This window comes from Palaemon carinicauda, chromosome 5 (assembly GCF_036898095.1).
Source record: "Palaemon carinicauda isolate YSFRI2023 chromosome 5, ASM3689809v2, whole genome shotgun sequence".
Classification (NCBI taxonomy): domain Eukaryota; kingdom Metazoa; phylum Arthropoda; class Malacostraca; order Decapoda; family Palaemonidae; genus Palaemon; species Palaemon carinicauda.
Window position 1 is genome coordinate 59004231 of NC_090729.1, and position 27656 is coordinate 59031886.

Genomic DNA, 27656 nt, shown 5'->3' on the forward strand with positions numbered 1-27656 from the left:
AATGATAAATTTTTGCACATTTAAACGTGTTTCGTTCATATTTCAAATAAGCCAAATATATCAATACATTAAAGTCTGGATTCGCTTAACGACATGGGGATCAGAGCCCCAGGCGGAACTGCCCAAAGACTATGATATCGGACCAGCGGGGATTTGAACCCTCATCCAGGATATCTGTATGCCAGTGTCCATACCACTCGGCCACGAAGAAAGATTAAAGTCAATGACAATTCTTCTATACATATACCTGTCAAATTCTGGTTTTCTGTACTTAGAATTGAAATCAACCCATCTTCACCATCGTATTTAATTGGTAGGTTTGGAACTTGGCATTCAATTAATGATAAATTTTGCACATTTAAACGTGTTTCTTTCATATTTTAAATAAGCCATATATATTAATACATTAAAGTCTGGATTCTCTTAACGACCTGTGGATCAAAGCCCCAGGCAGAAACGCCCAAAGACTATGATATCGGACCAGCGGGGATTTGAACCCTCGTCCAGGATATCTGTATGCTAGTGACCATACCACTCGGCCACGAAGAAAGATAAGAGTTAATGACAATTCTTCTATACATATACCTGTCAAATTCTGGTTTTCTGTACTTAGAATTGAAATCAACCCATCTTCACCATCGTAGCTAATTGGTAGGTTTGGGACTTGGCATTCGATTAATGATAAATTTTTGCATATTTAAACGTGTTTCTTTCATATTTAAAATAAGCCATATATATTAATACATTAAAGTCTGTATTCTCTTAACGACCTGGGGATCAGAGCCCCAGGCGGAAACGCCCAAAGACTATGATATCGGACCAGCGGGGATTTGAACCCTAGTCCAGGATATCTGTATGCCAGTGACCTTACCACTCGGCCACGAAGAAATATAAAAGTCAATGATAATTCTTCTATACATATACCTGTCAAATTAAGGTTTTCTGTACTTAGAATTGAAATCAACCCATCTTCACCATCGTGGCTAATTGGTAGGTTTGGGACTTGGCATTCGATTAATGATAAATTTTTGCACATTTAAACGTGGTTCTTTCATACTCCAAATAAGCCTTATATTATAATACATTAAAGTCTGGATTTTCTTAACGACCTGGGGATCAGAGCCCCAGCCGGAACCGCCCAAAGACTCTGATATCGGACTAGCGGGGATTTGAACCCTCGTCCATGATATCTGTATGTCAGTGACCATACCACTCGGCCACGAAGAAAGATAAAAGTCAATATCAATTTTTCTATACATATACCTGTCAAATTCTTGATTTCTGTACTTAGAATTGAAATCAACCCATCTTCACCATCTTTGTTAATTGGTAGGTTTGGGACTTGGCATTCGATTAATAATATATTTTTGCACATTTAAACGTGTTTCTTTCATATTTCAAATAAGCCATATATATTAATACATTAAAGTCTGGATTCTTTTAACGACCTGGGGATCGGAGCCACAGGCGGAACCGCCCAAAGACTCTGATATCGGACCAGCGGGGATTTGAACCCTCGTCCAGGATATCTGTATGCCAGTGACCATACCACTCAGCCACGAAGAAAGATAAAAGTCAATGACAATTTTTCTATACATATACCTGTCAAATTCTGGTTTTCTGTACTTAGAATTGAAATCAACCCATCTTCACCATCGTAGCTATTTGGTAGGTTTCGGACTTGGCATTCGATTAATGATAAATTTTTGCACATTTAAACGTGTTTCTCTCATATTTCAAATAAGCCATATATATTAATACATTAAAGTCTGGATTCTCTTAACGACCTGGGGATCAGAGCCCCAGGCGGAACTGCCCAAAGACTATGATATCGGACCAACGGGGATTTGAACCCTCGTCCAGGATATCTGTATGCCAGTGACCATACCACTCGGCCACGAAGAAAGATAAGAGTTAATGACAATTATTCTATACATATAACTGTCAAATTCTGGTTTTCTGTACTTAGAATTGAAATCAACCCATCTTCACCATCGTAGCTAATTGGTAGGTCTGGGACTTGGCATTCGATTAATGATAAATTTTTGCATATTTAAACGTGTTTCTTTCATATTTAAAATAAGCCATATATATTAATACATTAAAGTCTGTATTCTCTTAACGACCTGGGGATCAGAGCCCCAGGCGGAAACGCCCAAAGACTATGATATCGGACCAGCGGGGATTTGAACCCTAGTCCAGGATATCTGTATGCCAGTGACCTTACCACTCGGCCACGAAGAAATATAAAAGTCAATGACAATTCTTCTATACATATACCTGTCAAATTATGGTTTTCTGTACTTAGAATTGAAATCAACCCATCTTCACCATCGTAGCTAATTGGTAGGTTTGGGACTTGGCATTCGATTAATGATAAATTTTTGCACATTTAAACGTGGTTCTTTCATACTCCAAATAAGCCTTATATTATAATACATTAAAGTCTGGATTCTCTTAACGACCTGGGGATCAGAGCCCCAGCCGGAACCGCCCAAAGACTCTGATATCGGACTAGCGGGGATTTGAACCCTCGTCCATGATATCTGTATGTCAGTGACCATACCACTCGGCCACGAAGAAAGATAAAAGTCAATATCAATTTTTCTATACATATACCTGTCAAATTCTGGTTTTCTGTACTTAGAATTGAAATCAACCCATCTTCACCATCTTTGTTAATTGGTAGGTTTGGGACTTGGCATTCGATTAATAATATATTTTTGCACATTTAAACGTGTTTCTTTCATATTTCAAATAAGCCATATATATTAATACATTAAAGTCTGGATTCTTTTAACGACCTGGGGATCGGAGCCACAGGCGGAACCGCCCAAAGACTCTGATATCGAACCAGCGGGGATTTGAACCCTCGTCCAGGATATCTGTATGCCAGTGACCATACCACTCAGCCACGAAGAAAGATAAAAGTCAATGACAATTTTTCTATACATATACCTGTCAAATTCTGGTTTTCTGTACTTAGAATTGAAATCAACCCATCTTCACCATCGTAGCTATTTGGTAGGTTTCGGACTTGGCATTCGATTAATGATAAATTTTTGCACATTTAAACCTGTTTCTCTCATATTTCAAATAAGCCATATATATTAATACATTAAAGTCTGGATTCTCTTAACGACCTGGGGATCAGAGCCCCAGGCTGAACTGCCCAAAGACTATGATATCGGACCAACGGGGATTTGAACCCTAGTCCAGGATATCTGTATGCCAATGTCCATACCACTCGGCCACGAAGAAAGATAAAAGTCAATGACAATTCTTCTATACATATACCTGTCAAATTCTGGTTTTCTGTACTTAGAATTGAAATCCACCCATCTTCCGCATCGTATGTAATTGCTAGGTTTGGAACTTGGCCTTTAATTAAAGATATATTTTTGCACATTTAAACGTGTTTCTTTCATATTTCAAATAAGCCTTATATATTAATACATTAACCCTGGATAGGTACGCTCCTCGGACACACCTTTAAGGGTATACTCGGACGCGAACGACCCCGACGGCAAAAAAAATTCTTGAAAAATCAGTTTTTCCAGTAACCTCCTTTTTTCTTTTGCCAAAAAAAATTCAATGAATGCTTAAAACAACTGTAAAGATAAATACTATTCATCTGCAAAAAAACTTTTTATTATAAATATTTTAAAAAATTAAGTAGAAAAAAAATACCTGACATAAAAATTCATAAAAAAAAAGTTTATACATATATACACAAATCCTTTTAGGAATTGATTCTTGAATGTTTAGGACACATCTTGATGTATTTTGGATGAAGTCAGACCCATGGAGGTGAAGATCTGAAATGAGAAAAAAAGGGTAACTTTTTTGGCCAAAATAATTTGTCCAAATTTCATGAATTTTTTTGGTTACCCAAATGAAATAGGAAGTGGCTAATTTTTTTAGGGAATAAACATATGTCATCCTAAAATAGAAATATGTAAAAAAATCTTCATTATTTTGTAAATTACATTTATATCAGGGGCCATATCTAAAGGTAATTTTTTGAGTACTTAGAAATTTCGTAAAAAAATACATATATTTAATATATAATATGATATTTATGCAGGTAAAAATATATCAAAATATCACAAATTCTATAGGGAACAAGAATATATATATATATATATAGGGCAGCTTACGCTTCGGATATGTCCACAAAATGGCCGCCAACCACACTGACTCAGACTCCCTAATCTGCCACTTGAAATGTAGGAAGGGTATGTCAATTTCAAGGTGTTATTTACTAATCTAATTATTATTGGATATGCATAAAAATTGTATGGTGGGTTACTGGATAATTGTTGATTATTTTACGACTATAAAATTAAAATTCTGACCCAAAAAATTTTTTTTGAAGGGAAATAAAATCTAAAAAAAAAAATGTAAAACAATAAAATATTTTAGCTAAAAAAATTTGATGATATTCAATCAAAAAAAAAGTAAACAAAATTTTCCGACAAATAAACATCTAGAGGAATCATTACTCTGTGATAGTTCCTTAGTACGTAGTAATTTTGAAAGAATTGGGAAAAAACGAAAAAATGGCAATCACCGGAAAATCGAACACATACCTATATATACGCCATAGCCATATCTGGCTAAAAAAAAGATAGGCATGGGTAGCCAGATCATCTAGAAACACTTTCCAACACTATAAAAATATAAGTTTTGCGACACTACTTGCCAATTCCTTACGGTAACATGACTAAGCAAAAAAATGCAAAACAAATAAAAAGGGGCACTCGCGGAAAAATGGCTAACATTCTAATATACGGCATTTCAGAAAAAAAAAATTCAGCCACGTGCTAGGCAAACCATCAAGGCACATTTCCCGACAAATAAACATCTAAATGAATCATTACTCTGTGATAGTTCCTTAGTACGTAGTAATTTTGAAAGAAATGGGAAAAAACGAAAAAATGGCAATCACAGGAAAATCGAACACATACCTATATATACGCCATATCTGGCTAAAAAAAGAAGATAGGCATGGGTAGCCAGATCATCTAGAAACACTTTCCAACACTATAAAATTATAAGTTTTGCGACACTACTTGCCAATTCCTTACGGTAACATGACTAAGCAAAAACATGCAAAACAAATAAAAAGGGGCACTCGTGGAAAAATGGCCATTCTAATATACGGCATTTCAGAAAAAAAAAATTTCAGCCACGTGCTAGGCAAACCATCAAGGTACATTTTCCGACAAATAAACATATAAATGAAATATTACTTTGTGATAGTTCCTTAGTACGTAGTAATTTTGAAAGAAATGGGAAAAAACGAAAAAATGGCAATCACAGGAAAATCGAACACATACTTATATATACGCCATATCTGGCTAAAAAAAAAATAGGCATGGGTAGCCAGATCATCTAGAAACACTTTCCAACACCAATAAAAATATAAGTTTTGCGACACTACTTGCCAATTCGTTACGGTAACATGACTAAGCAAAAAAATGCAAAACAAATAAAAAGGGGCACTCGCGGAAAAATGCCCAACATTCTAATATACGGCATCTCAGATAAAAAAAAAAAAGACATGCACGTGTTAGCCCAACCATCAAGGCACACTTTCTAACACATAAACATGAAAAAAAAATCAATAATATACGGTAATTCCTTACTGCGTAGTAAATTTTTACAAATATTAAAAAAAAACAGAAATTGGCAACCGCAGTTAAATACCCAATATACCAATAACTACGTCGTATCTGACAAAAACAAAATCACGCATGGGTAGCCAGATCATCTAGACACACTTTCCAACACTAAAAAAGCAAAAGTTTTACGACACTATTTCGCAATATCTTACGGAAAAATGACTTGGCAAAAAAATGAAAAAAAATGAAAAAGGGACAGTCGCGGTAAAATGCCCGACATTCTAATATACGGCATCACAGATAAAAAAAAGACATGCACGTGTTAGCCCAACCATCAAGGCACACTTTCTAACACATAAAAATGAAAAAAAAAATGAATAATATACGGCAATTCCTTACTACGTAGTAATTTTTACAAATATTGAAAAAAAAAACAGAAATTGGTAACAGCAGTTAAATACCCAATATACCAATAACTACGTCGTATCTGACAAAAACAAAGTCATGCATGGGTAGCCAGATCATTTAGACACACTTTCCAACACTAAACAACAACACTATTTGGCAATATCTTACAAAAAAATGACTTGGCAAAAAAATGAAAAAAAAATGGAAAAGGGGCACTCGCGGTAAAATGGTCCTCGTTGTGATGAACGACATTTAAACTAAAAAAAAAAATCATGCATATGGTAGCCAAACAATCTACCAAGACTTTCAACAACTGATAACCTATACAAGTTGCACCATTCTACGACAATTTCATAATACGTAATAACTTTGATAATTAAGTAAACTACCTCAGAAGGGTAAACTCGGTCGCGCTCGACCCCGACGCGTCTCAGAAATCGGGGAAGGAGTACAGCTACAGCAATGCACATCTGGACACTACTAGAGCGTGTAGGGGAGACACCTCCTGCAGGTCGATCACCCAAAAATTCAGTCACGGGGGTGAGTCACGTGAGAAAAACCTGTTTTTTTTTTTACGCTAGGGGTAGCGAACAACCCACCGTACCTATCCAGGGTTAAAGTCTGGATTCGCTTAACGACCTGGGGATCAGAGCCCCAGGCAGAACTGCCCAAAGACTATGATATCGGACCAGCAGGGATTTGAACCCTCATCCAGGATATCTGTATGCCAGTGTCCATACCACTCGGCCACGAAGAAAGATAAAAGTCAATGACAATTCTTCTATACATATACCTGTCAAATTCTGGTTTTCTGTTCTTAGAATTGAAATCAACCCATCTTCACCATCGTATCTAATTGGTAGGTTTGGAACTTGGCATTTAATTAATGATAAATTCTTGCACATTTAAATGTGTTTCTTTCATATTTCAAATAAGCCTTATATATTAATACATTAAAGTCTGGATTCTCTTAACGACCTGAGGATCAGAGCCCCAGGCGGAACCGCTTAAGGACTATGATATCGGACCAGCGGGGATTTGAACTCTCATCCAGGATATCTGTATGCCAGTGAGCATACCACTCGGCCACGAAGAAAGATAAAAGTCAATGACAATTCTTCTATACATATACCTGTCAAATTCTGGTTTTCTGTACTTAGAATTGAAATCAACCCATCCTCACCATCGTAGCTAATGGGTAGGTTTGGGACTTGGCATTCGATTAATGATAAATTTTTGCACATTTAAACGTGTTTCTTTCATATTCTAAATAAGCCATATATATTAATACATTAAAGTCTGGATTCTCTTAACGACCTGGGGATCAGAGCCCCAGGCGGAACCGCCCAAAGACTCTGATATCGGACCAGCTGGGATTTGAACCCTCGTCCAGGATATCTGTATGCAGTGACCATACCACTTGGCCATGAAGAAAGATAAAAGTCAATGACAATTCTTCTATACATATACCTGTCAAATTCTGGTTTTCTGTACTTAGAATTGAAATCAACCAATCCTCACCATCGTAGCTAATTGGTAGGTTTGGGATTTGTCATTCGATTAATGATATATTTTTGCACATTTAACCTGTTTCTTTCAAATTTCAAATAAGCCATATATATTAATACATTAAAGTCTGGATTCTCTTAACGACCTGGGGATCAGAGCCCCAGGCGGATCCACCCAAAGACTATGATATCGGACCAGCGGGGATTTGAACCCTTGTCCAGGATATCTGTATGAGAGTGACCATACCACTCGGCCACGAAAAAAGATAAAAGTCAATGACAATATTTCTATAAACATACCTGTCAAATTCTGGTTTTCTGTACTTAGAATTGAAATCAACCCATCTTCCCCATCGTAGCTAATTGGTAGGTTTGGGACTTGGCATTCGATTAATGATAAATTTTTGCAAATTTAAACGTGTTTCGTTCATATTTCAAATAATCCAAATATATCAATACATTAAAGTCTGGATTCGCTTAACGACCTGGGGATCAGAGCCCCAGGCGGAACTGCCCAAAGACTATGATATCGGACCAGCTGGGATTTGAACCCTCATCCAGGATATCTGTATGCCAGTGTCCATACCACTCGGCCACGAAGAAAGATTAAAGTCAATGACAATTCTTCTATACATATACCTGTCAAATTATGGTTTTCTGTACTTAGAATTGAAATCAACCCATCTTCACCATCGTATTTAATTGGTAGGTTTGGAACTTGGCATTCAATTAATGATAAATTTTGCACATTTAAACGTGTTTCTTTCATATTTTAAATAAGCCATATATATTAATACATTAAAGTCTGGATTCTCTTAACGACCTAGGGATCAGAGCCCCAGGCGGAAACGCCCAAAGACTATGATATCGGACCAGCGGGGATTTGAACCCTCATCCAGGATATCTGTATGCCAGTGACCATACCACTCGGCCACGAAGAAAGATAAGAGTTAATGACAATTATTTTATCCATATAACTGTCAAATTCTGGTTTTCTGTACTTAGAATTGAAATCAACCCATCTTCATCATCGTAGCTAATTGGTAGGTTTGGGACTTGGCATTCGATTAATGATAAATTTTTGCATATTTAAACGTGTTTCTTTCATATTTAAAATAAGCCATATATATTAATACATTAAAGTCTGGATTCTCTTAACGACCTGGGGATCAGAGCCCCAGGCAGAAACGCCCAAAGACTATGATATCGGACCAGCGGGGATCTGAACCCTAGTCCAGGATATCTGTATGCCAGTGACCTTACCACTCGGCCACGAAGAAATATAAAAGTCAATGACAATTCTTCTATACATATACCTGTCAAATTATGGTTTTCTGTACTTAGAATTGAAATCAACCCATCTTCACCATCGTAGCTAATTGGTAGGTTTGGGACTTGGCATTCGATTAATGATAAATTTTTGCATATTTAAACGTGTTTCTTTCATATTTAAAATAAGCCATATATATTAATACATTAAAGTCTGGATTCTCTTAACGACCTGGGGATCAGAGCCCCAGGCGGAAACGCCCAAAGACTATGATATCGGACCAGCGGGGATCTGAACCCTAGTCCAGGATATCTGTATGCCAGTGACCTTACCACTCGGCCACGAAGAAATATAAAAGTCAATGACAATTCTTCTATACATATACCTGTCAAATTATGGTTTTCTGTACTTAGAATTGAAATCAACCCATCTTCACCATCGTAGCTAATTGGTAGGTTTGGGACTTGGCATTCGATTAATGATAAATTTATGCACATTTAAACATGGTTCTTTCATACTCCAAATAGGCCTTATATTATAATACATTAAAGTCTGGATTCTCTTAACGACCTGGGGATCAGAGCCCCAGCCGGAACCGCTCAAAGACTCTGATATCGGACTAGCGGGGATTTGAACCCTCGTCCATGATATCTGTATGTCAGTGACCATACCACTCGGCCACGAAGAAAGATAAAAGTCAATGACAATTTTTCTATACATATACATGTCAAATTCTGGTTTTCTGTACTTAGAATTGAAATCAACCCATCCTCACCATCGTAGCTAATTGGTAGGTTTGGGACTTGGCATTCGATTAATGATAAATTTTCGCATTTCTAAACGTGTTTCTTTTATATTTCAAATAAGCCATTTATATTAATACATTAAAGTCTGGATTCTCTTAACGACCTGGGGATCAGAGCCCCAGGCGGAACCGCCCAAAGACTCTAATATCGGACCAGCGGGGAATTGAACCCTCGTCCAGGATATCTGTATGCCAGTGACCATACCACTCGGCCACGAAGAAAGATAAAAGTCAATGACAATTCTTCTATACATATACATGTCAAATTCTGGTTTTCTGTACTTAGAATTGAAATCAACCCATCTTCACCATTGTATCTAATTGGTAGGTTTGGGACTTGGCATTCAATTAATTATAAATTTTTGCACATTTAAACTTGTTTCTTTCATATTCTAAAAAAGACATATATATAAATATCTCAAAGTCTGGATTCTCTTAACGACCTGGGGATCAGAACCCCAGGCGGAAACGCCCAAAGACTATGATATCGGACCAGCGGGGATTTGAACCCTAGTCCAAGATATCTGTATGCCAGTGACAATACCACTCGGCCTCAAAGAAAGATAAAAGTCAATAACAATTCTTTTATACATATACCTGTCAAATTCTGGTTTTCTGTACTTGGAATTGAAATCAACCCATCTTCACCATCGTAGCTAATTGGTAAGTTTGGGACTTGGCATTCGATAAATGATAAATTTTTGCACATTTAAACGTGTTTCTTTCATATTCTAAATAAGCTATATATATTGATACATTAAAGTCAGGATTCTCTTAACGACCTGGGGATCAGAGCCCCAGGCGGAAACGCCCAATAACTATGATATCGGACCAGCATGATTTGAACCCTCGTCAAGGATATCTGTATGCCAGTGACCATACCACTCGGCCTCGAAGAAAGATAAAAGTCAATAACAATTCTTTTATACATACAGTATACCTGTCAAATTCTGGTTTTCTGTACTTAGAATTGAAATCAACCCATCTTCACCATCGTAGCTAATTGGTAGGTTTGGGACTTGGCAGTCGATTAATGATAAATTTTTGCACATTTAAACGTGTTTCTTTCATATTTAAAATAAGCCATATATATTAATACATTAAAGTCTGGATTCTCTTAACGACCCTGGGATCAGAGCCCCAGGAGGAAACGCCCAAACACTATGATATCGGACCAGCGGGGATTTGAACCCTAGTCCATGATATCTTTATGCCAGTGACCATACCACTCGGCCACGAAGAAAGATAAAAGTCAATGAAAATTCTTATATATATATCCTTGTCAAATTCTTGTTTTCTGTATTTAGAATTGAAATCAACCCATCTTCACCATCTTAGCTAATTGGTAGGTATGGGACTTGGCATTCGATTAATGATACATTTTTGCACATTTAAACCTGTTTCTTTCATATTTCATATAAGCCATATATATTAATACATTAAAGTCTGGATTCTCTTAACGACCTGGGGATCAGAGCCCCAGGCGGAACCACCCAAAGACTCTGATATCGGACCAGCGGGGATTTGAACCCTCGTCCAGGATATCTGTATGCCAGTGACCATACTATTTGGCCACGAAGAAAGATAAAAGTCAATGACAATTCTTCTATACATATACCTGTCAAATTCTGGTTTTCTGTACTTAGAATTGAAATCAACCCATCCTCACCATCATATCTAATTGGTAGGTTTAGGACTTGGCATTCGATTAATGATAAGTTTTTGCACATTTAAACCTGTTTCTTTCATATTCTAAATAAGCCATATATATTAATACATTAAAGTCTGGATTCTCTTAACGACCTGGGGATAAGCGCCCCAGGCAAAACCGCCCAAAGACTATGATATTGGACCAGCGGGGATATGAACCCTCGTCCAGGATATCTCTATGCCAGTGACCATACCACTCGGCCACGAAGAAAGATAAAAGTCAATGACTATTCTTTTATATATATATATATATATATATATATATATATATATATATATATATATATATATATATATATATATATATATATATATATATATATATATATACCTGTCAAATTCTGGTTTCCTGTACTTAGAATTGAAATCAACCCATCTTCACCACCTTAGCTAATTGGTAGGTTTGGGACTTGGCAATCGATTAATGATATATTTTTGCACATTTAAACGTGTTTCTTTCATATTTCAAATAAGCCATATATATTAATATATTTAAGTCTGGATTCTCTTAACGACCTGGGGATCAGAGCCCCAGGTGGAACCGCCCAAAGACTATGATATCGGACCAGAGGGGATTCGAATCCTCGTCTAGGATATCTGTATGCCAGTGACCATACCACTCGGCCACGAAGAAAGATAAAAGTCGATAACAATTCTTTTATACATATACCTGTCAAATTCTGGTTTTCTGTACTTAGAATTGAAATCAACCCATCTTCAACATCGTATCTAATTGGTAGGTTTGGGACTTGGCAATCAGTTAATGATAAATTTTTCACATTTGAACGTGTTTTTTTCATATTCTAAATAAGCCATATATATTAATACATTAAAGTCTGGATTCTCTTAACGACCTGGGGATAAGAGCCCCAGGCAGAACCGCCCAAAGACTATGATATTGGACCAGCGGGGATATGAACCCTCGTCCAGGATATCTGTATGCCATTGACCATACCACTCGGCCATGAAGAAAGATAAAAGTCAGTGACAATTCTTCTATACATATACCTGTCAAATTCTGGTTTTCTGTACTTAGAATTGAAATCAACCCATCTTCACCATCTTAGCTAATTGGTAGGTTTGGGACTTGGCATTCGATTAATGATAAATTTTTGCACATTTAAACGTGTTTCTTTCATATTTCAAATAAGCCATATATATTAATACATTAAAGTCTGGATTCTCTTAACGACCTGGGGATCAGAGCCCCAGGCGGAAACGGCCAAAGACTATGATATCGGACCAGCGGGGATTTGAACTCTCGTCCAGGATATCTGTATGCCAGTGACCATACCACTCGGCCACGAAGAAAGATAAAAGTCAATGACAATTCTTCTATACATATACCTGTCAAATTCTGGTTTTCTGTACTTAGAATTGAAATCAACCCATCTTCACCAACATATCCAATTGGTAGGTTTGGGACTTGGCATTCAATTAATGATAAATTTTTGCACATTTAAACGTGTTTCTTTCATATTTCAAATAAGCCTTATAAATTAATACATTAAAGTTTGGATTCTCTTAACGACCTGGGGATCAGAGCCCCAGGCGGAACTGCCCAAAGACTATGATATCGGACCAGCGGGAATTTGAACCCTCGTCCAGGATATCTGTATGCCAGTGACCATACCACTTGGCCAAGAAGAAAGATAAAAGTCAATGACAATTCTTCTATACATATACCTGTCAAATTCTGGTTTTCTGTACTTAGAATTGAAATCAACCCATCGTCACCATCGTAGCTAATTGGTAGGTTTGGGACTTGGCCTTCGATTAATGATAAATTTTGGCACACTTAAACGTGTTTCTTTCATATTTCAAATAAGCCATATATATTGATACATTAAAGTCTGGATTCGCTTAACGACTTGGGGATCAGAGCCCCAGGCGGAACTGCCCAAAGACTATGATATCGGACCAGCGGGAATTTGAACCCTCGTCCAGGATATCTGTATGCCAGTGATCATACCACTTGGCCAAGAAGAAAGATAAAAGTCAATGACAATTCTTCTATACATATACCTGTCAAATTCTGGTTTTCTGTACTTAGAATTGAAATCAACCTATCTTCACCATCTTAGCTAATTGGTAGGTTTGGGACTTGGCATTCGATTAATGTTATATTTTTGAACATTTAACCTGTTTCTTTCATATTTCAAAAAAGCCATATGTATTAATACATTAAAGTCTGGATTCTCTTAACGACCTGGGGATCAGAGTCCCAGGCGGAACCGCCCAAAGACTATGATATCGGACCTGCGGGGATTTGAACCCTCGTCAAGGATATCTGTATGCCAGTGACCATACTACTCGGCCACGAAAAAAGATAAAAGTCAATGACAATTCTTCTATACATATACCTGTCAAAGTCAGGTTTTCTGTACTTAGAATTAAAATCAACCCATCCTCACTATCGTAGCTAATTGGTAGGTTTGGGACTTGGCATTCGATTAATGATAAATTTTTGCACATTTAAACGTGTTTCTTTCATATTCTAAATAAGCTATATATATTAATACATTAAAGTCTGGATTCTCTTAACGACCTGGGGATCAGAGCCTCAGGCGGAAACGCCCAAATACTATGATATCGGACCAGCATGATTTGAACCCTCGTCAAGGATATCTTTATGCTAGTGACCATACCACTCGGCCACGAAGAACGATAAAAGTCAATGACAATTCTTCTATACATATACCTGTCAAATTCTGGTTTTCTGTACTTAGAATTGAAATCAACCCATCTTCACCATATTTGCTAATTGGTAGGTTTGGGACTTGGCATTCGATTAATGATAAATTTTTGCACATTTAAACATGTTTCTTTCATATTCTAAATAAGCAATATATATTAATACATTAAAGTCTGGATTCTCTTATCGACCTGGGGATCAGAGCCCCAGGCGGAACCGCCCAAAGACTCTGATATCGGACCAGCGGGGATTTGAACCCTCGTCCAGGAAATCTGTATGCCAGTGAGCATACCACTCAGCCACGAAAATTGATAAAAGTCAATGACAATTCTTCTATACATATACCTGTCAAATTCTTAATTTCTGTACTTAGAATTGAAATCAACCCTTCTTCAAAATCGTAGCTAATTGGTAGATTTCGGACTTGGCATCCGATTAATGATAAATATTTGCACATTTAAACGTGTTTCTTTCATATTTTAAATAAGCCATATATATTAATACATTAAAGTCTGGATTCTCTTAACGACCTGGAGATCAGAGCCCCAAGTGGAACCGCCTAAAGACTATGATATCGGACCAGCGGGGATTTGAACTCTCATCCAGGATATCTGTATGCCAGTGAGCATACCACTCGGCCACGGAGAAAGATAAATGTCAATGACAATTCTTCTATACATATACCTGTCAAATTCTGGTTTTCTGTACTTAGAATTGAAATCAACCAATCCTTACCATCGTAGCTAATTGGTAGGTTTGGGACTTGGCATTCGATTAATGATAAATATTTGCACATTTAAACGTGTTTCTTTCATATTTCAAATAAGCCATATATATTAATTCATTAAAGTCTGGATTCGATTAACGACCTGGGGATCAGAGCCCCAGGCGGAACTGCCCAAAGACTATGATATCGGACCAGCGGGGATTAGGTAGGTAGTAGGTTGGCCAGGGCACCAGCCGCCCGTTGAGATACTACCACTAGAGAGGTATTGGATCCTTTGACTGGCCAGACAGTAATGCATTGGATCCCTCTCTCTGCACAGCTTATTTTTTCTTTGCCTACACTTACACAGAATAGTTTGGCCTATTCTTTACATATTCTCGTCTTTCCTCATACACCTGACAACAATGAGATACTTAACACTTCTTCACCCAAGGGGTTAATTACTGTACTGCAATTTGTTCAGTGTACTTTCCTCTTGGTAAGGGTAGAAGAGACTCTTTAGCTGTGGTAAGCAGCTCTTCTAGGAGAAGGACACTCCAATATTAAACCACTGTTCTCTAGTCTTGGGTAGTGCCATAGCCTCTGTACCATGGTCTTCCACTGTCTTGGGTTGGAGTTCTCTTGCTTGAGGGTACACTCAGGCACACTATTCTATCTTATTTTTTTTTTCTTCCTCTTGTTTTTTTGAAATGGTGTGTTGGGCAGGCTTAATAGAAGGGCCTTGGATGCCTGGTGGTTTATCAAGAGGTTGTCTTTTCCTTTTTCTGATTCTTTTTCTTCTCAAAACCATCCTTACTGTCCTCCCTTCAGTTGAAGTGGCTATCCTGGAGGGTATTTAGCCTTGCATGGTGTATCGGCTCCTCCATGTTGACCAGTTTTTCCGACTTTTTACTATAGTCTATGGGTATCATCAATTACTTTGTTTATAATTCTGTACGTATTGTTTTTGTTATAATTCTTGTTAATCTAGTTTTTAAGTATTTATGTCTCTTTTATATTTCTATTAATTCTTATGCTGTCTGGAGACATTGAGCGAAATCCTGGACCATTACGTCCTAGATTTCGTCAATGTCGTCTTCTGTATTGCAATATTCGTGGTCTTCATGCAAATATCCAAGACCATACAGTTGCGTCCAGACAGTATGATATTCTTTTGTGCTCAGAAACTTTGGTTTCTAATATGAGGCACTCATCTGAGCTCCTTATAACTGGTTTCAAGAAGCTAATAATGTTGAAACGTGATGCCATCCCTAGGGCCAGAGGAATGGCGGTGTATATTAGGACCGAGTACCCTGCTTCTCATAAGTCCTGCTATCAATGTGGATGTCATGAGATTCAGGTAATAAAAGTTTGTGGCAGGCATAACAACTTTTATTTATGTTCGATCTACCGGAATCCAGACATGGATGATTCTATCTTCGATTGTCTTCTTACCATTATGGCTAAGATACAAGAAGATGATAGAAAGGCTTCTTTTGTCTTTGTTGGTGATTTTAATGCTCACCATAGGGAGTGGTTAAGTTCTATCTCTCCTACCGATCGCCATGGCTTAAGAGCTTTAGACTTTGCCTCTGAATCAGGCTGTGAGCAAATCATAAATGAAGCTACTCACAGGTCTGGTAATTGCTTGGACCTTGTATACACTGACTCCCCTGGCGTTATAACTGGTAAGGTTGGTTCTCCAGTCGGGACATCTGATCATGCCTTGATTTCATTATTAGTGAAGACTGAGCAGCCTGTCCCTGATATATCATATTCTTGTAAAATTTATATGAAATCCCAAGCAGACTGGAATGGGATTTTACATGATCTTTTGTGCTTGAATTGGTCACAATTATATAATAGTGTAGATCCTGTTGTCCCTTTGAATGAGAATCTAGTCAACATAATTGATAGGCGTATCCCTTCTCGTGTGCTAAGGTACCGAGTGAAGGACAAACCGTGGTTCAATAATGATTGTAGACGTGCTTTTTTGGAGAAGCAGGAGGCCTATCAACTTTGGAAGGGTAACAGATCAGATTTGACCAGGAACAACTATACTCAGCTTCGAGCTTTTGCTCAGAGAGTTTATGCCTCAACTGAAAAGGAGTACAATTTAACCATAAAAGAAACACTTTCTGGTACAACTCAGGAACATAAATGGTGGTCTACCCTTAAATCTGCACTCTTTGGTGTAGATGCAACAGTTCCTCCTTTACTTAAACCAGATGGCTCAGTCACTCACTGTCCAAAGGAAAAGGCAACCCTTTTGGCTGATGTTTTTGACAGTAAACAGAGTAATGAAAAACTTGAACTTCCTCATTCCTGTTTTCCTGAGGCTAAACTAACTAGTTTAGCTTTTCGATCTCGTGAGATTAAAGCTCTGTTGATGGACCTTGATGCTTATGGAGGTGTAGACCCAAATGGTATTTTTCCTTTGTTTTTTATAAAGACAGCAGATTTCTTAGCTCCAAAGTTATCTGTTATTTTGCGCAAGTTAGCAAGAAGAGGAGCTTTTAGCACTAGTTGGAGGATTGGTAATGTTACTCCTCTATGTAAATGTGTTTGTGGTAGCTCAAGTCCCACTGATTACCGCCCAATTTCCATAACTCCCATATTATCTAAAGTTTTTGAACGTCTTCTGGCAAAACGTCTTAATAGGTTTGCTGAAGGTAATCATCTACTCCCTAGTTTGCAATTTGGTTTTCGTAAAGGCCTTGGAGCATGTGATGCCCTGCTCACAATCTCCAATGCTGTACAGAAATCCCTTGATTGTGGTCGGGAAGTTCGTATGATTGGCCTTGATTTTAGTGCTGCCTTTGACCGTGTTAATCATGAGGCCCTTGTTTTCAAACTGAAACAGTTGGGAGTGGGTGGGTCGTTTCTTAGCATTATTATTGATTTTTTAAGTAATAGATCTCAAAGAGTTGTTGTTGATGGGCACCATAGTGATTATAGGAATGTGATATCTGGTGTTCCACAGGGTAGTGTTCTTGGCCCATTACTTTTCATACTATATACACATGACATGTGGTTTGGCCTAGAAAACAAGCTTGTTGCATATGCAGATGATGCTACTCTCTTTACATCAATTCCATCCCCTGAATGTAGATCTAGGGTTGGTGAATCCCTTAATAGAGATTTAGCTAGAATTAGTGCATGGTGCAAATTATGGGGTATGAAGTTGAATCCTAACAAAACTCAAAGTATGATTGTAAGTAGGTCAAGGACGGTGGTTCCTCAACATCCGGATCTCAGTATTGATAATGTTTCTTTAAATATGTATGACTCTTTCAAAATTTTAGGTGGGATTCTCGACAGTAAATTTACTTTTGAGAAACATATAAGGTCTGTGTCTTCTTCAATTTCACAAAAAATAGGCTTATTGAGAAAGTCTTTCAAGATTTTCGGTGGTCAATCTATTCTGAAGAAGTGTTTTAATTCTTTCATTCTACCTTGTTTTGAGTATTGTTCTCCTGTCTGGTCTTCAGCTGCTGATTCTCATCTTAATTTGTTGGACAGAAACTTACGGTCTATTAAATTTCTTATTGCTGATCTAGATATTAATCTCTGGCACCGTCGTTCAATTAGTTCATTATGTATGTTGCATAAGATTTTTCACAACTCTGACCATCCTTTACATTCAGATCTCCCTGGACAATTCTATCCTGTTCGTAATACTAGGCAGGCAGTTAATTCTAATAGCCAGGCCTTCTCCATCACGAGGCTCAATACTACGCAGTACTCTAGAAGTTTTATTCCAGCTGTGACCAAGTTGTGGAATGATCTTCCTAATTGGGTGGTTGAATCAGTAGAACTTCAAAAGTTCAAAGTTGGAGCAAATGCTTTTTTGTTGACCAGGCAGACATAGTCTTTTTATAGTTTATTTATGACATATTTGTTTTTGATGTTGTTGATAGTTTATTATATGACATGTCTGTTTTGACGTTGTTTCTTATTTTAGAATGATTTATTGTTAATTTGTTCTCTTCATTTATTTATTTCCTTATTTCCTTTCCTCATTGAGCTATTTTTCCCTGTTGGAGCCCCTGGGCTTATAGCATCTTGCTTTTCCAACTAGGGTTGTAGCTTGGATAGTAATAATAATAATAATAATAATTTGAACCGTCATCTAGGATATCTGTATGCCAGTGTCCATACCACTCGGCCACGAAGAAAGATAAAAGTCAATGACAATTCTTCTATACATATACCTGTCAAATTCTGGTTTTCTGTACTTAGAATTGAAATCAACCCATCTTCACCATCGTATGTAATTGCTAGGTTAGGAACTTGGCATTCAATTAATGATAAATTTTTTGCACATTTAAACGTGTTTCTTTCATATTTTAAATAAGCCTTATATATTAATACATTAAAGTCTGGATTCTCTTAATGACCTGGGGATCAGAGCCCCAGGCGGAACCGCCTAAAGACTATGATATCGGACCAGCGGGGATTTGAACTCTCGTCCAGGATATCTGTATGCCAGTGACCATACCACTCGGCCACGAAGAAAGATGAAGGTCAATGACAATTCTTCTATATATACATATACCTGTCAAATTTTGGTTTTCTGTACTTAGAATTGAAATCAACCCATCTTCACCATCTTAGCTAATTGGTAGGTTTGGGACTTGGCATTCGATTAATGATATATTTTTGCACATTCAAACGTGTTTCTCTCATATTTCAAATCAGCCATATATATTAATACATTAAAGTCTGGATTCTCTTAACGACCTGGGGATCAGAGCCCCAGGCGGAAACGGCCAAAGACTATGATATCGGACCAGCGGGGATTTGAACTCTCGTTCAGGATATCTGTATGCCAGTGACCATACCACTCGGCCACGAAGAAAGATAAATTCAATGACAATTCTTCTATACATATACCTGTCAAATTCTGGTTTTCTGTACTTAGAATTGGAATCAACCCATCTTCACCATCATATCTAATTGGTAGGTTTGGGACTTGGCATTCAATTAATGATAATTTTTTGCACATTTAAACGTGTTTCTTTCATATTTAAAATAAGGCTTATAAATTAATACATTAAAGTTTGGATTCTCTTAACGACCTGGGGATCAGAGCCCCAGGCGGAACCGCCTAAAGACTACGATATCGGACCAGCAGGGATTTGAACTCTCGTCCATTATATCTGTATGCCAGTGACCATACCACTCGGCCACGAAGAAAGATAAAAGTCAATGACAATTCTTTTATATATACAGTATACCTGTCAAATTATGGTTTTCTGTACTTAGAATTGAAATCAACCCATCTTCACCATCGTAGCTAATTGGTAAGTTTGGGACTTGGCATTCGATAAATGATAAATTTTTGAACATTTAAACGTGTTTCTTTCATATTCTAAATAAGCTATATATATTAATACATTAAAGTCAGGATTCTCTTAACGACCTGGGGATCAGAGCCCCAGGCAGAAACGCCCAAAGACTATGATATCGGACCAGCATGATTTGAACCCTCGTCAAGGATATCTGTATGCCAGTGACCATACCACTCGGCCTTGAAGAAAGATAAAAGTCAATAACAATTCTTTTATATATACAGTATACCTGTCAAATTATGGTTTTCTGTACTTAGAATTGAAATCAACCCATCTTCACCATCGTAACTAATTGGTGGGTTTGGGACTTGGCATTCGATTAATGATAAATTTTTGCACATTTAAACGTGTTTCTTTCATATTCTAAATAAGCCATATATATTAATACATTAAAGTCTGGATTCTCTTAACGACCTGGGGATCAGAGCCCCAGGCGGATCCACCCAAAGACTATGATATCGGACCAACGGGGATTTGAACCCTTGTCCAGGATATCTGTATGCCAGTGACCATACCACTCGGCCACGAAAAAAGATAAAAGTCAATGACAATTCTTCTATAAACATACCTGTCAAAGTCTGGTTTTCTGTACTTAGAATTGAAATCAACCCATCTTCCCCATCGTAGCTAATTGGTAGGTTTGGGACTTGGCATTCGATTAATGATAAATTTTTGCAAATTTAAACGTGTTTCGTTCATATTTCAAATAAGCCAAATATATTAATACATTAAAGTCTGGATTCGCTTAACGACCTGGGGATCAGAGCCCCAGGCGGAACTGCCCAAAGACTATGATATCGGACCAGCTGGGATTTGAACCCTCATCCAGGATATCTGTATGCCAGTGTCCATACAACTCGGCCACGAAGAAAGATTAAAGTCAATGACAATTCTTCTATACATATACCTGTCAAATTCTGGTTTTCTGTACTTAGAATTGAAATCAACCCATCTTCACCATCGTAGCTAATTGGTAGGTTTGGGACTTGGCATTCGATTAATGATAAATTTTTGCACATTTAAACGTGGTTCTTTCATACTCCAAATAAGCCTTATATAATAATATATTAAAGTCTGGATTCTCTTAACGACCTGGGGATCAGAGCCATAGCCGGAACCGCCCAAAGACTCTGATATTGGACTAGCGGGGATTTGAACCCTCGTCCATGATATCTGTATGTCAGTGACCATACCACTCGGCCACGAAGAAAGATAAAAGTCAATGACAATTCTTCTATACATATACCTGTCAAATTCTTGTTTTCTGTACTTAGAATTGAAATCAACCCATCCTCACCATCGTAGCTAATTGGTAGGTTTGGGACTTGGCATTCGATTAATGATAAATTTTTGCATATCTAAACGTGTTTCTTTTATATTTCAAATAAGCCATATATATTAATACATTAAAGTCTGGATTCTCTTAATGACCTGGGGATCAGAGCCCCAGGCGGAACCGCCCAAAGACTCTGATATCGGACCAGCGGGGAATTGAACCCTCATCCAGGATATCTGTATGCCAGTGACCATACCACTCGGCCACGAAGAAAGATAAAAGTCAATGACAATTCTTCTATACATATACATGTCGAATTCTGGTTTTCTGTACTTAGAATTGAAATCAACCCATCTTCACCATTGTATCTAATTGGTAGGTTTGGGACTTGGCATTCAATTAATTATAAATTTTTGCACATTTAAACTTGTTTCTTTCATATTCTAAATAAGCTATATATATTAATACATTAAAGTCAGGATTCTCTTAACGACCTGGGGATCAGAGCCCCAGGCAGAAACGCCCAAAGACTATGATATCGGACCAGGATGATTTGAACCCTCGTCAAGGATATCTGTATGCCAGTGACCATACCACTCGGCCTCGAAGAAAGATAAAAGTCAATAACAATTCTTTTATATATACAGTATACCTGTCAAATTATGGTTTTCTGTACTTAGAATTGAAATCAACCCATCTTCACCATCGTAACTAATTGGTGGGTTTGGGACTTGGCATTCGATTAATGATAAATTTTTGCACATTTAAACGTGTTTCTTTCATATTCTAAATAAGCCATATATATTAATACATTAAAGTTTGGATTCTCTTAACGACCTGGGGATCAGAGCCCCAGGCGGATCCACCCAAAGACTATGATATCGGACCAACGGGGATTTGAACCCTTGTCCAGGATATCTGTATGCCAGTGACCATACCACTCGGCCACGAAAAAAGATAAAAGTCAATGACAATTCTTCTATAAACATACCTGTCAAAGTCTGGTTTTCTGTACTTAGAATTGAAATCAACCCATCTTCCCCATCGTAGCTAATTGGTAGGTTTGGGACTTGGCATTCGATTAATGATAAATTTTTGCAAATTTAAACGTGTTTCGTTCATATTTCAAATAAGCCAAATATATTAATACATTAAAGTCTGGATTCGCTTAACGACCTGGGGATCAGAGCCCCAGGCGGAACTGCCCAAAGACTATGATATCGGACCAGCTGGGATTTGAACCCTCATCCAGGATATCTGTATGCCAGTGTCCATACCACTCGGCCACGAAGAAAGATTAAAGTCAATGACAATTCTTCTATACATATACCTGTCAAATTCTGGTTTTCTGTACTTAGAATTGAAATCAACCCATCTTCACCATCCTAGCTAATTGGTAGGTTTGGGACTTGGCATTCGATTAATGATAAATTTTTGCACATTTAAACGTGGTTCTTTCATACTCCAAATAAGCCTTATATAATAATATATTAAAGTCTGGATTCTCTTAAGGACCTGGGGATAAGAGCCCCAGGCAGAACCACCCAAAAACTATGATATTGGACCAGCGGGGATATGAACCCTAGTCCAGGATATCTGTATGCCAGTGACCATACCACTCGGCCACGAAGAAAGATAAAAGTCAATGACAATTCTTCTATACATATCCTTGTCAAATTCTGGTTTTCTGTATTTAGAATTGAAATCAACCCATCTTCACCATCTTAACTAATTGGTAGGTTTGGGACTTGGCATTCGATTAATGATAAATTTTTGCACATTTAAACGTGTTTCTTTCATATTCTAAATAAGCTATATATATTAATACATTAAAGTCAGGATTCTCTTAACGACCTGGGGATCAGAGCCCCAGGCAGAAACGCCCAAAGACTATGATATCGGACCAGCATGATTTGAACCCTCCTCAAGGATATCTGTATGCCAGTGACCATACCACTCGGCCACGAAGAAAGATAAAAGTCAATAACAATTCTTCTATACATATACATGTCAAATTCTGGTTTTCTGTACTTAGAATTGAAATCAACCCATCTTCACCATCATAACTAATTGGTAGGTTTGGGACTTGGCATTCGATTAATGATAAATTTTTGCACATTTAAACGTGTTTCTTTCATATTCTAAATAAGCCATATATATTAATACATTAAAGTTTGGATTCTCTTAACGACCTGGGGATAAGAGCCCCAGGCAGAACCACCCAAAGACTATGATATTGGACCAGCGGGGATATGAACCCTAGTCCAGGATATCTGTATGCCAGTGACCATACAACTCGGCCACGAAGAAAGATAAAAGTCAATGACAATTCTTCTATACATATCCTTGTCAAATTCTGGTTTTCTGTATTTAGAATTGAAATCAACCCATCTTCACCATCTTAACTAATTGGTAGGTTTGGGACTTGGCATTCGATTAATGATATATTTTTGCACATTTAAACCTGTTTCTTTCATATTTCATATAAGACATATATATTAATACATTAAAGTCTGGATTATCTTAACGACCTGGGGATCAGAGCCCCAGGCAGAACCGCCCAAAGACTCTGATATCAGACCAGCGGGGATTTGAGCCCTCGTCCAGGATATCTGTATGCCAGTGAGCATATCACTCGGCCACAAAGAAAGATAAAAGTCAATGACAATTCTTCTATACATATACCTGTCAAATTCTGGTTTTCTGTACTTAGAATTAGAATCAATCCATCTTCACCATCGTACCTAATTCGTAGGTTTGGGACTTGGCATTCGATTAATGATAAATTTTTGCACATTTAAACGTGTTTCTTTCATATTTCAAATAAGCCATATATATTAATACATTAAAGTCTGGATTCTCTTAATGACTTGGGGATCAGAGCCCCAGGCGGAACCACCAAAGGACTATGATATCGGACCAGCGGGGATTTGACCTCTCGTCCAGGATATCTGTATGCCAGTTACCATACCACTCGGCCACGAAGAAAGATAAAAGTCAATGACAATTCTTCTATACATATACCAGTCAAATTCTGGTTTTCTGTACTTAGAATTGAAATCAACCCATCTTCACCATCGTAGCTAATTGGCAGGTTTGGGACTTGGCATTAGATTAATGATAAATTTTTGCACATTTAAACGTGTTTCTTTCATATTCTAAATAAGCCATATATATTAATACATTAAAGTCTGGATTCTCTTAACGACCTGGGGATCAGAGCCCCAGGCGGAAACGGCCAAAGACTATGATATCGGACCAGCGGGGATTTGAACTCTCGTCCAGGATATCTGTATGCCAGTGACCATACCACTCGGCCACGAAGAAAGATAAAAGTCAATGACAATTCTTCTATACATATACCTGTCAAATTCTGGTTTTCTGTACTTAGAATTGAAATCAACCCATCTTCACCATCATATCCAATTGGTAGGTTTGGGACTTGGCATTCAATTAATGATAAATTTTTGCACATTTAAACGTGTTTCTTTCATATTTCAAATAAGCCTTATAAATTAATACATTAAAGTTTGGATTCTCTTAACGACCTGGGGATCAGAGCCCCAGGCGGAACTGCCCAAAGCCTATGATATCGGACCAGCGGGAATTTGAACTCTCGTCCAGGATATCTGTATGCCAGTGACCATGCCACTCGGCCACGAAGAAAGATAAAAGTCAATGACAATTCTTCTATACATATACCTGTCAAATTCTGGTTTTCTGTACTTAGAATTGAAATCAACCCATCGTTACCATCGTAGCTAATTGGTAGGTTTGGGACTTGGCATTCGATTAATGATAAATTTTGGCACACTTAAACGTGTTTCTTTCATATTTCAAATAAGCCATATATATTAATACATTAAAGTCTGGATTCGCTTAACGACCTGGGGATCAGAGCCCCAGGCGGAACTGCACAAAGACTATGATATCGGACCAGCGGGAATTTGAACCCTCGTCCAGGATATCTGTATGCCAGTGACCATACCACTTGGCCAAGAAGAAAGATAAAAGTCAATGACAATTCTTCTATACATATACCTGTCAAATTCTGGTTTTCTGTACTTAGAATTGAAATCAACCTATCTTCACCATCTTAGCTAATTGGTAGGTTTGGGACTTGGCATTCGATTAATGTTATATTTTTGAACTTTTAACCTGTTTCTTTCATATTTCAAAAAAGCCATATGTATTAATACATTAAAGTCTGGATTCTCTTAACGACCTGGGGATCAGAGTCCCAGGCGGAACCGCCCAAAGACTATGATATCGGACCAGCGGGGATTTGAACCCTCGTCAAGGATATCTGTATGCCAGTGACCATACCACTCGGCCACGAAAAAAGATAAAAGTCAATGACAATTCTTCTATACATATACCTGTCAAAGTCAGGTTTTCTGTACTTAGAATTAAAATCAACCCATCCTCACCATCGTAGCTAATTGGTAGGTTTGGGACTTGGCATTCGATTAATGATAAATTTTTGCACATTTAAACGTGTTTCTTTCATATTCTAAATAAGCTATATATATTAATACATTAAAGTCTGGATTCTCTTAACGACCTGGGGATCAGAGCCTCAGGCGGAAACGCCCAAATACTATGATATCGGACCAGCATGATTTGAACCCTCGTCAAGGATATCTTTATGCTAGTGACCATACCACTCGGCCACGAAGAACGATAAAAGTCAATGACAATTCTTCTATACATATACCTGTCAAATTCTGGTTTTCTGTACTTAGAATTGAAATCAACCCATCTTCACCATCGTTGCTAATTGGTAGGTTTGGGACTTGGCATTCGATTAATGATAAATTTTTGCACATTTAAACATGTTTCTTTCATATTCTAAATAAGCAATATATATTAATACATTAAAGTCTGGATTCTCTTAACGACCTGGGGATAAGAGCCCCAGGCAGAACCGCCTAAAGACTATGATATTGGACCAGCTGGGATATGAACCCTCGTCCAGGATATCTGTATGCCAGTGACCATACCACTTGGCCACGAAGAAAGATAAAAGTCAATGACACTTCTTCTATACATATACCTTTCAAATTCTGGTTTTCTGTACTTAGAATTGAAATCAACCCATCCTCACCATCATATCTAATTGGTAGGTTTAGGACTTGGCATTCGATTAATGATAAATTTTTGCACATTTAAACGTGTTTCTTTCATATTCTAAATAAGCCATATATATTAATACATTAAAGTCTGGATTCTCTTAACGACCTGGGGATAAGAGCCCCAGGCAGAACCGCCTAAAGACTATGATATTGGACCAGCGGGGATATAAACCCTCGTCCAGGATATCTGTATGCCAGTGACCATACCACTCGGCCACGAAGAAAGATAAAAGTCAATGACAATTCTTTTATATATATATATATATATATATATATATATATATATATATATATATATATATATATATATATATATATATATATATATATATATATATATATATATATATATATATATATATATATATATATATATATATATATATATATACAGGTCAAATTCTGGTTTCCTGTACTTAGAATTGAAATCAACCCATCTTCACCATCTTAGCTAATTGGTAGGTTTGGGACTTGACATTCGATTAATGATATATTTTTGCACATTCAAACGTGTTTCTTTCATATTTCAAATAAGCCATATATATTAATACATTAAAGTCTGGATTCTCTTATCGACCTGGGGATCAGAGCCCCAGGCGGAACCGCCCAAAGACTCTGATATCGGACCAGCGGGGATTTGAACCCTCGTCCAGGAAATCTGTATGCCAGTGAGCATACCACTCAGCCACGAAAATTGATAAAAGTCAATGACAATTCTTCTATACATATACCTGTCAAATTCTTAATTTCTGTATTTTGAATTGAAATCAACCCTTCTTCAAAATCGTAGCTAATTGGTAGATTTCGGACTTGGCATCCGATTAATGATAAATATTTGCACATTTAAACGTGTTTCTTTCATATTTTAAATAAGCCATATATATTAATACATTAAAGTCTGGATTCTCTTAACGACCTGGAGATCAGAGCCCCAAGCGGAACCGCCTAAAGACTATGATATCGGACCAGCGGGGATTTGAACTCTCCTCCAGGATATCTGTATGCCAGTGAGCATACCACTCGGCCACGGAGAAAGATAAATGTCAATGACAATTCTTCTATACATATACCTGTCAAATTCTGGTTTTCTGTACTTAGAATTGAAATCAACCAATCCTTACCATCGTAGCTAATTGGTAGGTTTGGGACTTGGCATTCGATT